The following is a 12619-nucleotide window of genomic DNA, read 5'->3' as shown; positions in this document are numbered from 1 at the left end:
AGCAGCTTCAGCAAGTTTAGATTGAGCTCCTTGTTGGCATTGCTCTTTTTGCTCGTGTAGCATCCAGTTCTTTTGTAACTTCCTGGGTCTTTAATTGCTCAGCTGAATCGAAGGGCGCATTACAAACACTCTTCTCCCCGACAAGTACCACGCTCTCCTCATTTGCACCCGGCTTAGTAGATGTAGACTTCCTTAAAACTCTTCTTTCGAAGAGGTTTATCTCTGCCCCTGTTTTTATTTTTGTTGGAATGTTTTCAATTCTACTTATATGAATCGCTCTTATGGTTGCCGTCAAACCCTGTCGGAAGTAGTTACTGTCGTGGTCCCACGGTTACCTCTGCAATGCAGTGAGACCATGCGAGGATCTGCTTTACGCTCAGATCAGGAAAGTGCATATTCCTGTATCGTATTCGTGGACGGTATGGTGGTCTGAATACCATAGTTAGGACCTCACAGGCATTAGTCCTAACGTACCGAAGTTTCAGTTCCGCTGGGCTTGGGCAATTTGACCGGCACACGATCACTTTAGTAGGACTTGCTTGCGGATACATGCAGGCTTTCATTGGGGAACAGCGGAGCCACTGTCAAACTCCACCACATCCTATCATGTGTAACTTCCGAAAACCATACACCCTTTTTTCATTTTACCAGGAGAAATTGATTTGTGGACATCAATAATACGTTGATGGGTATCTGGGCGTTGACAGTACATTTGTGCCCACGATCGACATCTGTAGACGGCAAACGAAAGTTGTCTGGAGGCAGCGCTGTATATATATATATATATATATATATATATATATATATATATATATATATATATATATATATATATATATATATATATATATATATATATATATATATGTGTATATATATATGTATATATATATATATATATATATATATATATATATATATATATATATATATATATATATATATATATATATATATATATATATATATATATATATATATATATATATATATATATATATATATATATATATATATAAGATAAATTGTTCCGGCGACGGAACTGGTTTTTATAAAGGCGGGTGGGTAATGTCAATCAATTGTTTGATCAATTGTATGAAATTGTATGTAGAATTTGAAACGATACACCTAAACTAAAGTACAGATTAGTTACATTTAACATTGTTCCGGCGACGGAACTGGTTTTTATAAAGGCGGGTGGGTAATGTCAATCAATTGTTTGATCAATTGTATGAAATTGTATGTAGAATTTGAAACGATACACCTAAACTAAAGTACAGATTAGTTACATTTAACATTCTGAAACACGAATATTATGGAATAACCAGTATTGTTCTTTATAATAAAATAATGGTGGCTCTGAAAAGAACCTTTTATGAAAGCGTTTGTGATGGGGAGTGATGAGTTGAATTCGAATTCCGATGGATGCCGCTGACTTTCATCATCTAATTCCAGGCTGAACTGTTGTCCGTGGGTGCGATACAGATATGGCTGGTGTAGATGTAGCGTTTACAACCGATTATAATCTTCCAATAAAGAAAACATTAATTCTCTGGGTTGATTAATGATACAATAGGCCTAATTTATTGAACGAAACTATCAATATGCTATAGGGATTCGTTTCTAGCTTTCTCCATCGTTGTTTTTTAATTAATGCGAATGACTGGCAGCTGTGACATAATCGCTCTTGTCGGAAGCGAAACTAGCTTTGCAAACGACACTAAATACATCTGCTCGCAGTGGCGATAGAATCCAAACTGATCCAATTTTTGTTGAGAGCTTTCTTTTCACGTGATTTCGTTTGTAGCTTTTTCACTAATGGGCGGTCCTAACGGCTATAAAAATAGCCGCACACAGAATTTTTATGTCGATTATTTCATTTCGAATTTGCATATTTTATTGAAAGAAACTATCAATATGCTGTAGAGATTCGTTTCTAGCATTCAGAAGGACCAAATTAAGGAACTCATCACGATGTTCAACACTTTTCGGAACATTTTTCTCGAAAGATTTGTTGTAAAGCAGTAGATATTTTGATCTCTTCCTCAAAACGCGTTCTGATTGGCTGGTTTTTCAATAGTGTACTATTGAAATACTTCAATGCTTTTTCTATACACGTTTAAGTTGAAAAAATTCGATTCCATTGGTAGTTAGATTATATAAATCCTTTCACAGATCACTGAGCTATGAGCTTAAAAAATACGAGCAAGGCAAACGCGCCTTATGGATTATCCCCTTTGATGCTCGTTTATACCAAACATGTCTGAAAAGATTAACTTTGAATTTTTCGAGATTATGTCACACAACTAATAATTTTATCATAAAATTGTGATCCTATTTCCGATGGCATGTAGCAAAAATTGTGTTGATTCGTTAGATATAACAAGAGATATTCACGAACGAAAACTTATCACTCTCTCAGATCTTTATGCTTAATTATTGCCGGTTGGTGACAAAGTTGAAATAAGTGAACGGTGAGCGCGTTTCGTTAACTTCTACTTCGCCAATTCGGCACGTCCCGGGACGATACTTTCTGGTCTTTCCGAATTTGGTTTTGGTGGTTGTTCGTCTTTGTTGAATAGCTTACTCTGTCCAATGAATTTTATCAAACAGATGAATGATGTTAACCCTAAAATGATGCTGATATATGGACAGGCCCGTATGCATTAGGTATTTTGTTGAATGTATAGTTTTTAGATACTCCAACTTTTGTCTATGGAGTATTTGAAATTTGTGCAGTTTCTCTATTGTAACACTGGTTTCTAAAGACTTTTCTTCTATCTTAATTCCTGCGAACGGTATAATAATTGCGGGTTGATGTACGTGCAACAAAATTCCTGTGCACATGGTGGACAATGCCATACAAGTACGCGTACATGACCTTCCCCCGCAGTCCAGCGATCAGTGCGTTCGGGAAATCATGTCGCAATACGGTGAAATTCTTTCCATCGAAAGAGAAGTATGGCGGAATTTTTTCCCCGGCATCCGGAATGGCGTGAGAGTGGTACGTATGCAACTGCGTAAGGCAATTCCATCATACATCATTTGTGGTCAAGGTGAGACACATCCGTGTAAAACGCTGATTACCTATGAAAATCAGCTGGTTACATGTCAGTTTTGTGAACAACCTGCACACTACGGTAAACCTTGCACTGAAACTGCGAAAAGAACATCTTCAACAAAAGACAAGGTCAACCGTTCGACAACGAAAACTAGTGAGCGTAGTTCATCCTGTTTCACCATCAAACCAACTAACAACTGCAACCAATGTACAACAAGGCGCTCCTACAGCAACTAGCAACGAGCTCAAGACTGTGAACAACAAGGAAAATGAAAAGAAGACGGAAATCAACAACAAAACCACCGATGCGGCAATGCAGGACGAGACGAGCCACGAACAAAGTGCCCCTCAACCCTCGCAGGAGGGAAATGGAAGCTCTTCTCCTCATAGAAAAAGAGTGACAACGAGATCCACTTCGAAAAATTGTTTATTTAAAAAATCGGCTAATTCGGCCACGTTAAGCTTGTACGCAAATAGGCCTGAATAAAAACATCTTTTAAATAAAAAAAAAAGGCGGGTGGGTAATGTCAGAGACTGACTGGATGTCGTGAATACGAAAACAACTGACATGTTCCTTAACACTTCCGAATATCAATTGTATGAATTATGCAAGCATTCCCCTTTTTCATATTTTTCGCAAAAACAAAGAAAGCTGCACTTGATCTCGATTACTGTGAATTTCACACAGCGAAAAGTGCACAAATCTAACCAAATTGTTCTTGATTTGCACTAAACTGAGGATAATTACCTTCGATTTGCTTTTAGACTTTGAGCTATTAAAACGGCTGATATTGTGTAATGCTCTCCACCGTTGTTTTTTTTCCCCAATGCTAATGACTGGCAGCTGTGACGTAATCGCTCTTGTCGGAAGCGAAACTAGCTTTGCAAACGACACAAAATATGTCTGCTCGCAGTGGCGATAGAATCCAAACTTATTCAAGTTTTGTTGAGATTTCCTTTTATGTGATTTCGTTTGTAGCTTTTTCACTAATGGGCGGTCCTAATTTCGATTCTATTGGTAGTTAGATTATATAAATCCTTTCACAGATCACTGAGCTATGAGCTTTAAAAATACGAGAAAGGCCAACGCGCCTTATGAATTATCCTCTTTGATACTCGTTTATACCAAACATTTCAGATAAGTTTAATTTTGAATTATTTGAGACTATGTCACGAAACTGAAAATTTTATCATAAAATTGTGATCATATTTCCGATGGCACGTCGCAAGAATTATGTTGATTCATTAGATACAACAATAGATATTCACGATCAAAAACTTATCGCTCTCTCAGAGGGTAAATTTTGAAAAGGCACCCCATAGTAAAGTAAGTCGTATTCACGACAAAAAAAAATCTGTATCCTGCATGAAATTTGCATGGACGTATACAAATGGCAACTCTGTTGGTAAATGAAAAAAATAAACACAGTCTAGATGACAGACAGAATGTTTTTGATAGGGTAACTTCTGCATTTTATTGGGATTAAAGTCGCAAACCTATAAAATTTGTCGACAGCTGAGAGAAACTGTGGTGGAATTAAAAAACCACCACGTTTTCCTCGTTAAACCCTCAGAACTATTTCAATATTACATTTCATTTCGATACAGTGTAGTTACATTGTAAACGTCTTCTTGAGAATACTTTGTATGGACACCAGCCATACATCGTAGCACAGTCTTATGATTTGATGCATCGGCACTTTACAAATCATAAACTTTAAATATTTATTATTATTTATTTATTATCATTGTAATATCCATCTGATACGAAATCTACATGGATATGGGTGGAGAAAAACTCATTTGAGTTGAACATAAAATATGTCATTCTCAAACGGGCGCAAAAATCACCATCTTAAAAAAAAACAACACATAATAATTATGAATTCCGGTGCATCGATTTCTCCGTTGATCAGTTTTGCAACAAATACTGCCTGTTGTATTTTACGGCGACGTAACAGCAATTCGATTCCGATTAGTTGACATCTATATGGTATCAAATATGATGGACGATTCGAGGGATCCCTCCACGGTAAATTCCGTAATGCTAAACGAACAAACCGCTTTTGAACTCGTTCAATTCGCATGCACCACGAGAGCTGATACGGTAACCAAACTGATGAAGCGTTCTCAAGAATAGGTCTTACGAGTGAGCAGTATGATGCCTTCAAGCAATGAGGATCTTTAAAATCCTTTGCGATTTTTGAAATAAATCCCAAATGACGCGAAGCTTTTGAAATGATCAGTGATCGATGTGAATCAAAGGTCAGTTTTTCATCCAACAATTTATTTTATGAGTTGGACCGATATGACCGAAATTATGCTTGGTACCAAAAACGGTCCTCCTATCTCAAACACTTGCATTTATTTTTATTTTATTTTATTTATTTATTTATTTATTTTCCATCTGACCTATGTTGGTCTTCATAAAATAGTGTATGGATGGGAAAAGCCCATTTGAAAATCAGCAATCTTCAAATGCGCGCAAAACCCCATCATATTTTCTACTTTTTCACAAACATACATGCTTACATAAATACATTGTCATAGTCTTACATAAATACATTTTCACAATTTTAAATAAAGAATAACTAATTAAATAACATATACGTGTTTTAAAATTCGTTAGGTCTAAAAAGTTTATCATCTATTGAAGTCTCTTAAGCCTATTTTTGAAAACGGTACTAGACACGGAGAAATCAAAATGGTCATACACACTGTTAAATACATAACACATTGCCCTGATCGGTTCATTCTGACCATACTCTATACGTTAAAAATCAAGGCTCAAGAAATTCCACGCTCTAAGGCTTCTCGGAGGAACATTGATATGTATTTGAGAGAGAATCTCCGGAGCATCGATTTGTCCACTTAGTAATTTTGCTATAAAAACCGCACTGAGTATGTTCCTTCGTTTGGCTAGTGTGTCCATACCGAGCAAACAACAGCGATCGGTATATGGTGGCAGTTCTAACGGATTACGCCAAGGCAGAGATCTAAGAACAAATCGGAGAAATCGTGCTTGTATTGCTTCGATTCTATTGATCCAGACGCTCACGTATGGGCTCCAAATATGTACTAATGCTTCGAGGACAGACCGAACTAGCGAATAATATAATGCTCGCAAACAGTACGGATCGTTAAACTCTTTGGCGACCCTTACAATGAAACCAAGATTTCTATTTGCCTGAGCTATAATATGAGCGTAATGATGTCTAAATGAAAGTTGAGAATCAAGATGCACGCCGAGATCTTTAAAGACTGATACTCTTTCAAATGTTTCACCAGAGATGCTGTAGTTCCAAAGTATTGGGCTTTTCTTACGTGTAAAAGAAATTACCGAACATTTAGACACACTTATAGTCAAGAGGTTGAGATTGCACCAATTACAAAAATTGTTTAAGTACTGCTGAAGTTCCTCGCAATCTGCTGTCGATCGTACCACAAGAAATAATTTCAAATCATCCGCATACATAAGTCTGTATCCTGGTGGTATGACGAGAGAAACGTCATTGAAAAATAGCAAAAATAGTAACGGACCGAGGTTGCTTCCTTGAGGAACACCCGACATATTGATGAAGTTATATGACTCAACGTTTCCAAGCTTTACACACAGAACTCGACCTACGAGGTATGCTTTAAGCCACGCAGAGAAGTTTGATGATACTCCTAAACGCTCAAGTTTTCCTAGTAATGTCAGTTTCTTAAGAACTTCAGATGGTGAACACTTGTCTGATGTACTTCACTATCTTTTTAACACTCACTTTCCAGGATGTATGGATCCATCACCGACAGCTCTTCCCGAGACTTTTTCAGGTAGTTACGATTCTTGGGCCCTTGCTCGAAGCGTTGTGACGATTGAATCGGTCAAATGGGCAGTTGAGAGTTTTGCCCCGTACAAGTCTCCTGGAAAGGATGGAGTTTTCCCAGTGCTACTGCAGAAAGGGTATGAACATTTCAAACATGTTTTGAAGAAAATACTTACTTTTAGTCTTGCGACAGGATACATTCCAAGAGCTTGGCAGGAAATAATTGTCAAATTTATTCCCAAAGGCGGTCGCGACACTTATGAGGAAGCGAAGAGTTTCAGGCCTATCAGTCTAAGCTCATTTCTTCTTAAAACAGTGGAACGCATAGTAGATCACTATATCAGGAATGTTAGTTTGGGCGTGCATCCGCTACATGGAATGCAACATGCTTACCAGCGTGGAAAGTCCACTACAATCCTGTTACATGATGTTGTGTACAGCATTGAAAAAGATTTCTCACTAAAGCAATCTTGCTTGGGAGTTTTCCTAGATATTGAAGGTGCCTTTGATAACGTGTCTTTCAATTCAATTCTGGAAGCAGCCCGTAGTCATGTCATACCTTCAAGTATCACAAATTGGATACACGCAATGCTTAGTAATCGACTTCTTTGTTCATCGCTTCGGCAAGCAGAGATTAGAAAGCTGAGTGTCCGTGGGTGTCCTCAAGGTGGTGTACTATCCCCACTTTTATGGAACCTAGTCGCTGATGGTTTGTTAAGGAAACTCAATAACCTTGGATTTCCGACTTATGGTTTTGCCGACGATTATCATATATTGATGACCGGTATAAGCATTAACACTCTTTTTGATTGAATGCAGCAAGCTCTGCGATCTGTTGAAAATGGTGTTGTCAGGTTGGATTATCTGTAAATCCGGGCAAAACATCAATGGTGCTTTTCACTCATCGTAGGATAATCACAGGAGCTCGTCCGTTGCAATTCTTTGGTTCAGAGGTGACTGTGGTCGAACAAGTTAAATACGTCGGGGTTATTCTTGATTCAAAACTGAATTGGTCTGCTCACATTGACTTCAGAATTAAAAGAGCTTGCATGGCTTTCGGCCAATGCAGACGAGCTTTTGGAAAATCATGGGGACTCAAACCCAGATATATTCATTGGATCTACACAACTATTGTTAGACCAATTTTAGCATATGAATGTCTTGTATGGTGGCAGAAAGGAGAAGTCGCGACAGTTCAGTCAAAGCTAAATCATCTCCAAAGGATGGTCCTAATGGCGATGACAGGAGCATTCACGACAACTCCTACTGCTGCTCTAGAGGCGCTACTGTGTATTAAACCACTACATGTGTTCCTAAAACAAGAAGCATTATCTTGTGCATACCGTCTTAGGGTTACAGGGCTTTGGAACAGTAACCCATTAGATTATGCTACCAGCCACACTCGCTTGTGGTCTCAAATGGTTACATGGGATGAGTATTTACTCGCTCCTAGTGACCTAACGCTCACATGCAGTTTTCCTTTCAAAACATTCAATGTGAGCTATCCTCTTCGTGAGGAATGGTTGTCTGGTTGTCTGGAACGACAACTTGATGAACACATAGTTTGTTATACGGACGGTTCTCTGTTGAATGGTCGTGCTGGTGCTGGTGTCTACTGTCGTGAAATGAGGCTGGAGCAGTCTCATTCACTTGGTAGATACTGTACTGTGTTCCAAGCAGAAATCTACGCGATTCTGTGTGGAGTACAATCGGCACTTCAGCAGAGGATCTGTGGTAAGCGAATTTATTTTTGTTCCGACAGTCAGGCAGCCTTAAAAGCACTCAGTTCGAATGACTCACGGTCGAATCTAGTGATCGCATGTCGAACTCAAATTGAAGATCTCAGCATTTCAAATGCTGTTTACTTCTTATGGGTATCCGGCCATTCTGGTATTACTGGAAATGAATGGGCTGATGAGTTGGCTAGAGCTGGTGCAACGAATGATTTCGTTGGTCCTGAACTAGCTTTACCACTTTCAACTAGTTGGATAAAACACAAGATTCGTTCTTGGGCTGCATCCAAACATGCCAGCTACTGGCGCAGCTTGCAAACTTGCGCTCAGACAAAAGCATTTCTACCAGATTTAAATCTGAAAATGTCAAAGTGTCTACTGCATTTCTCCAAGCATCATTGCAATATTCTGGTCAGAGCTCTGACTGGACATTCCAAACTCAATTATCACATGGCTACTATTCAACGTGCTGAGTATTATTCGTGTGATTTGTGTGAATGCGATTATGGTACTTCATATCATCTGATATGTAACTGTCCCGCATTGACGCAGCTACGTATCCGGGTTTTTGGTTCTCCATACATGGTTGAGTCTGTGTATGCGGAGCTAAAATTGAAGGATATTCTCTCGTTTCTCACCCAATGTGGTAAGGAGCTATAGTCAGAAGGGTTCATCGTTCTTCCTGGAGTGAATGAATCCCTTCTGTATTCACCTTAAATAGGGTTTAGCAGATTGTTTGGCATCCTTTGGGGGGTACCGAATTTACTTCTGCTCGTACATACTGCGAATCGTTCTGCATTCTTCCGGGAGTGCAGAATGGTGTCGCTTTTGTAAGATCTCTAAATCCTCTCGGGGGTTGGAGGTTTTATTAACAGCAGACTGTTCGGGACCTCGTAGAGGTTCAGAATTTACTTCTGCTTTTTTGTGTTTTTGTGTCGTCAATTTTTCCCATCCTCCTAGTCCAACCCTTACCATTTCCTTTCAATCCTTCCCTCTTATATATCGGGAAAACGATGCTAAAAACAAATTGATGGCAAGGCACAAATCTCCAAATATTAAGGGGAACGTGCCATTTGAGCCAATTTGTTCTGATTCCTGATTCCTGATTGGCTAGTGTGTCCATACCGAGCAAACAACAGCGATCGGTATATGGTGGCAGTTCTAACGGATTACGCCAAGGCAGAGATCTAAGAGCAAATCGGAGAAATCGTGCTTGTATTGCTTCGATTCTATTGATCCAGACGCTCACGTATGGGCTCCAAATATGTACTAATGCTTCGAGGACAGACCGAACTAGCGAATAATATAATGCTCGCAAGCAGTACGGATCGTTAAACTCTTTGGCGACCCTTACAATGAAACCAAGATTTCTATTTGCCTGAGCTATAATATGAGCGTAATGATGTCTAAATGAAAGTTGAGAATCAAGATGCACGCCGAGATCTTTAAAGACTGATACTATTTCAAGTGTTTCACCAGAGATGCTTTAGTTCCAAAGTATTGGGCTTTTCTTACGTGTAAAAGAAATTACCGAACATTTAGACACACTTATAATCAAGAGGTTGAGATTGCACCAATTACAGAAATTATTAAGTACTGCTGAAGTTCCTCGCAATCTGCTGTCGATCGTACCACAAGAAATAATTTCAAATCATCCGCATACATAAGTCTGTATCCTGGTGGTATGACGGAGGAAACGTCATTGAAAAATAGCAAAAATAGTAACGGACCGAGGTTGCTTCCTTGAGGAACACCCGACATATTGATAAAGTTATATGACTCAAAGTTTCCAAGCTTTACAGACAGAACTCGGCCTACGAGGTATGATTTAAGCCACGCAGAGAAGTTTGATGATACTCCTAAACGCTCAAGTTTTCCTAGTAATAGTGTATGATCTACACGATCAAACGCAGCTTTGAGGTCCGTGTATATATTGTGTGTGCTTGTGATCCAGTTTCCATATTTTTAATACAATAAGAACAGAATTGTGTCAGATTGGTGATGGTGAAAAAACCATGCTGATCCTTCGAGTTATACGACTTTGTTTCACGAAATAGGACGTCTCCAACTAAATTCTCAAGATGCTTAGATCCGGCACAGAGTGAAGTTATACCTCGGTTATTTGTAACATTTTGTTTGTCTCCTTTTTTGGAGACAAGAAACATAAATGATTTTTTCCAGTTTAAAGGAAATCGTGACTACGACAATGATAGGTTGAAAATTATTCTCAGAGGTGCACACAATGCCCTTGAACATCTTTTCAGAATTATAGATGGAATCCCATCTGGCCCTGCCGATGTAGAGGATTTCAACTTGGTAATTGCCACCATAGTATCCTCATCAGAAAAACGAATATTGTCGACATGTATAACACCTCGGGGTACGTTTTGTAGGCAACATCCAACCTGAGTAGAGTTAGCCGAATCGGAGTTGAACACACTCGAGAAGTGTTTTGCAAATAGATTACATGTGTCACTTATGGTGTTTGAAGTTTCGTTTACAAGAAACATACACACGGAGAACCCTTCGATTATAAAATTGCGATATCGCAGATTTTGATTTTTGCGATAGTTGATTTAACTAATTTCTTTTTGATTCAACCAAAATGGTTTTTATTTGCAGGTATTCAAGTAGTTGAAAAATATGTTGTTTTGAATGCTGTCAAATGCCGGAGACAGTTGAAAGCAAAACAATAATCGCAATGCAAAATCAACAACTTTTTTAGTTAAAATTTGTTCGCGTCGCTTCAAATATCAATGAAAACAACATCGATAGTTAAAGCGTTTGGTGAAATTGTGTTCATTCGATTTGAGAAATTTATGATAACAAGTGTTTATCTAACAGCGGTGTTGTGATAAAGTTAACCTTGTTTAAGATGAAAAAGATTTGGTGAAAAATCAGAAAATGTTAATGAATGATCATCTCGTAATCTTTCAGGTATGCGCAAAAATTTTATGCTTCAAATTCGATTATTGATTTACTTCCAGCTGTTTGATACCGATGATGATGTTCATGCATTAGCAATAAAACGCTTTTTGACATGAATTCAATTTATAAAAGCAACAGGAGCGAAGGGTTTCAAACACACAGAACGCGCTGCGATTGAATGGTGCGTTTGAATTGCCGTCGCAAAATTCCAATTCCCAGCGGTTGATGCACCCAAGCTCATATAAATTGACTAAAATTATCAGTGCATAGCTTTAGTTCAACCGTTGAAGGCATCATCTTTCAATACTCATTTTAGGTAAATTTAATAATTTCGCTAATTTACTCGCCCCTCCGGGCACTTTTGCTGATTAAAAACGTTTTTATACATCAATCATTTCCGATTGAATCAGAAGTATTTTTTTAGAATTTAGATCTTTACTGATCTCGACTTGACATGATCATGATCATACAAAAATCAAAATCACTTAGAGATCAGATCAGTTCTGATTTCGTAATGATAATTTATTCCTTGGTTAAGATCACTCGAAATCAGCAGTGATCGGTGGTTTTCCCAGCCCTAATGATATTACATGTCAATATAAAATACTGTTTATATATTAACAACGATATTTATTCCATGAATCTCAACATACCAAACTTATTTCAAATAGATCATGACGTGTATCAGTAAGTATATTTTGATTATTTTCGCCAATCAATAACATTGTTCGAGTTGATTCAATTATTTGCAAAGTATAAAACAAATAAAACCGATTTATTTTTCAACTAACAGAATTTTGTTTCAATAACAACACCAGTTGTTTCAACTAAAATATTTGTTGAAATTGAAAGGTATGTGTCCTCACTAATTGACAGCATTTTTTTTAAACAGTTAAATTAGTTGTTTCAACCATCGTTTCTGCTAATCGAAAAACAAAAATGACAGTTTAATTAAAACAACAATCGATTAGTTGTACCAAATTTCAACCAATCGAATTCAGAAAATCAACTAATATTCTGGTTGAAATGGGATCGCGGGTGGTTCCGTGCAGGAAGGAAGTCCATTCTCTTTGCGTTTACCATTAACA

General features: G+C 37.9%; 1 protein-coding gene across 3 annotated transcripts in view; it reads left to right on the top strand.

Moving 5' to 3' along the window:
• LOC131434826 (aryl hydrocarbon receptor) overlaps positions 1-12619 on the top strand; it is a 698066-nt gene that overhangs the window by 272899 nt on the left and 412548 nt on the right. The window lies entirely within an intron of this gene.

This window comes from Malaya genurostris, chromosome 3, assembly GCF_030247185.1.
Source record: "Malaya genurostris strain Urasoe2022 chromosome 3, Malgen_1.1, whole genome shotgun sequence".
NCBI classification, from domain to species: Eukaryota; Metazoa; Arthropoda; class Insecta; order Diptera; family Culicidae; genus Malaya; species Malaya genurostris.
The sequence above is the reverse complement of the archived record's forward strand: the minus strand, read 5'-3'. Positions and strand labels throughout refer to the sequence as shown.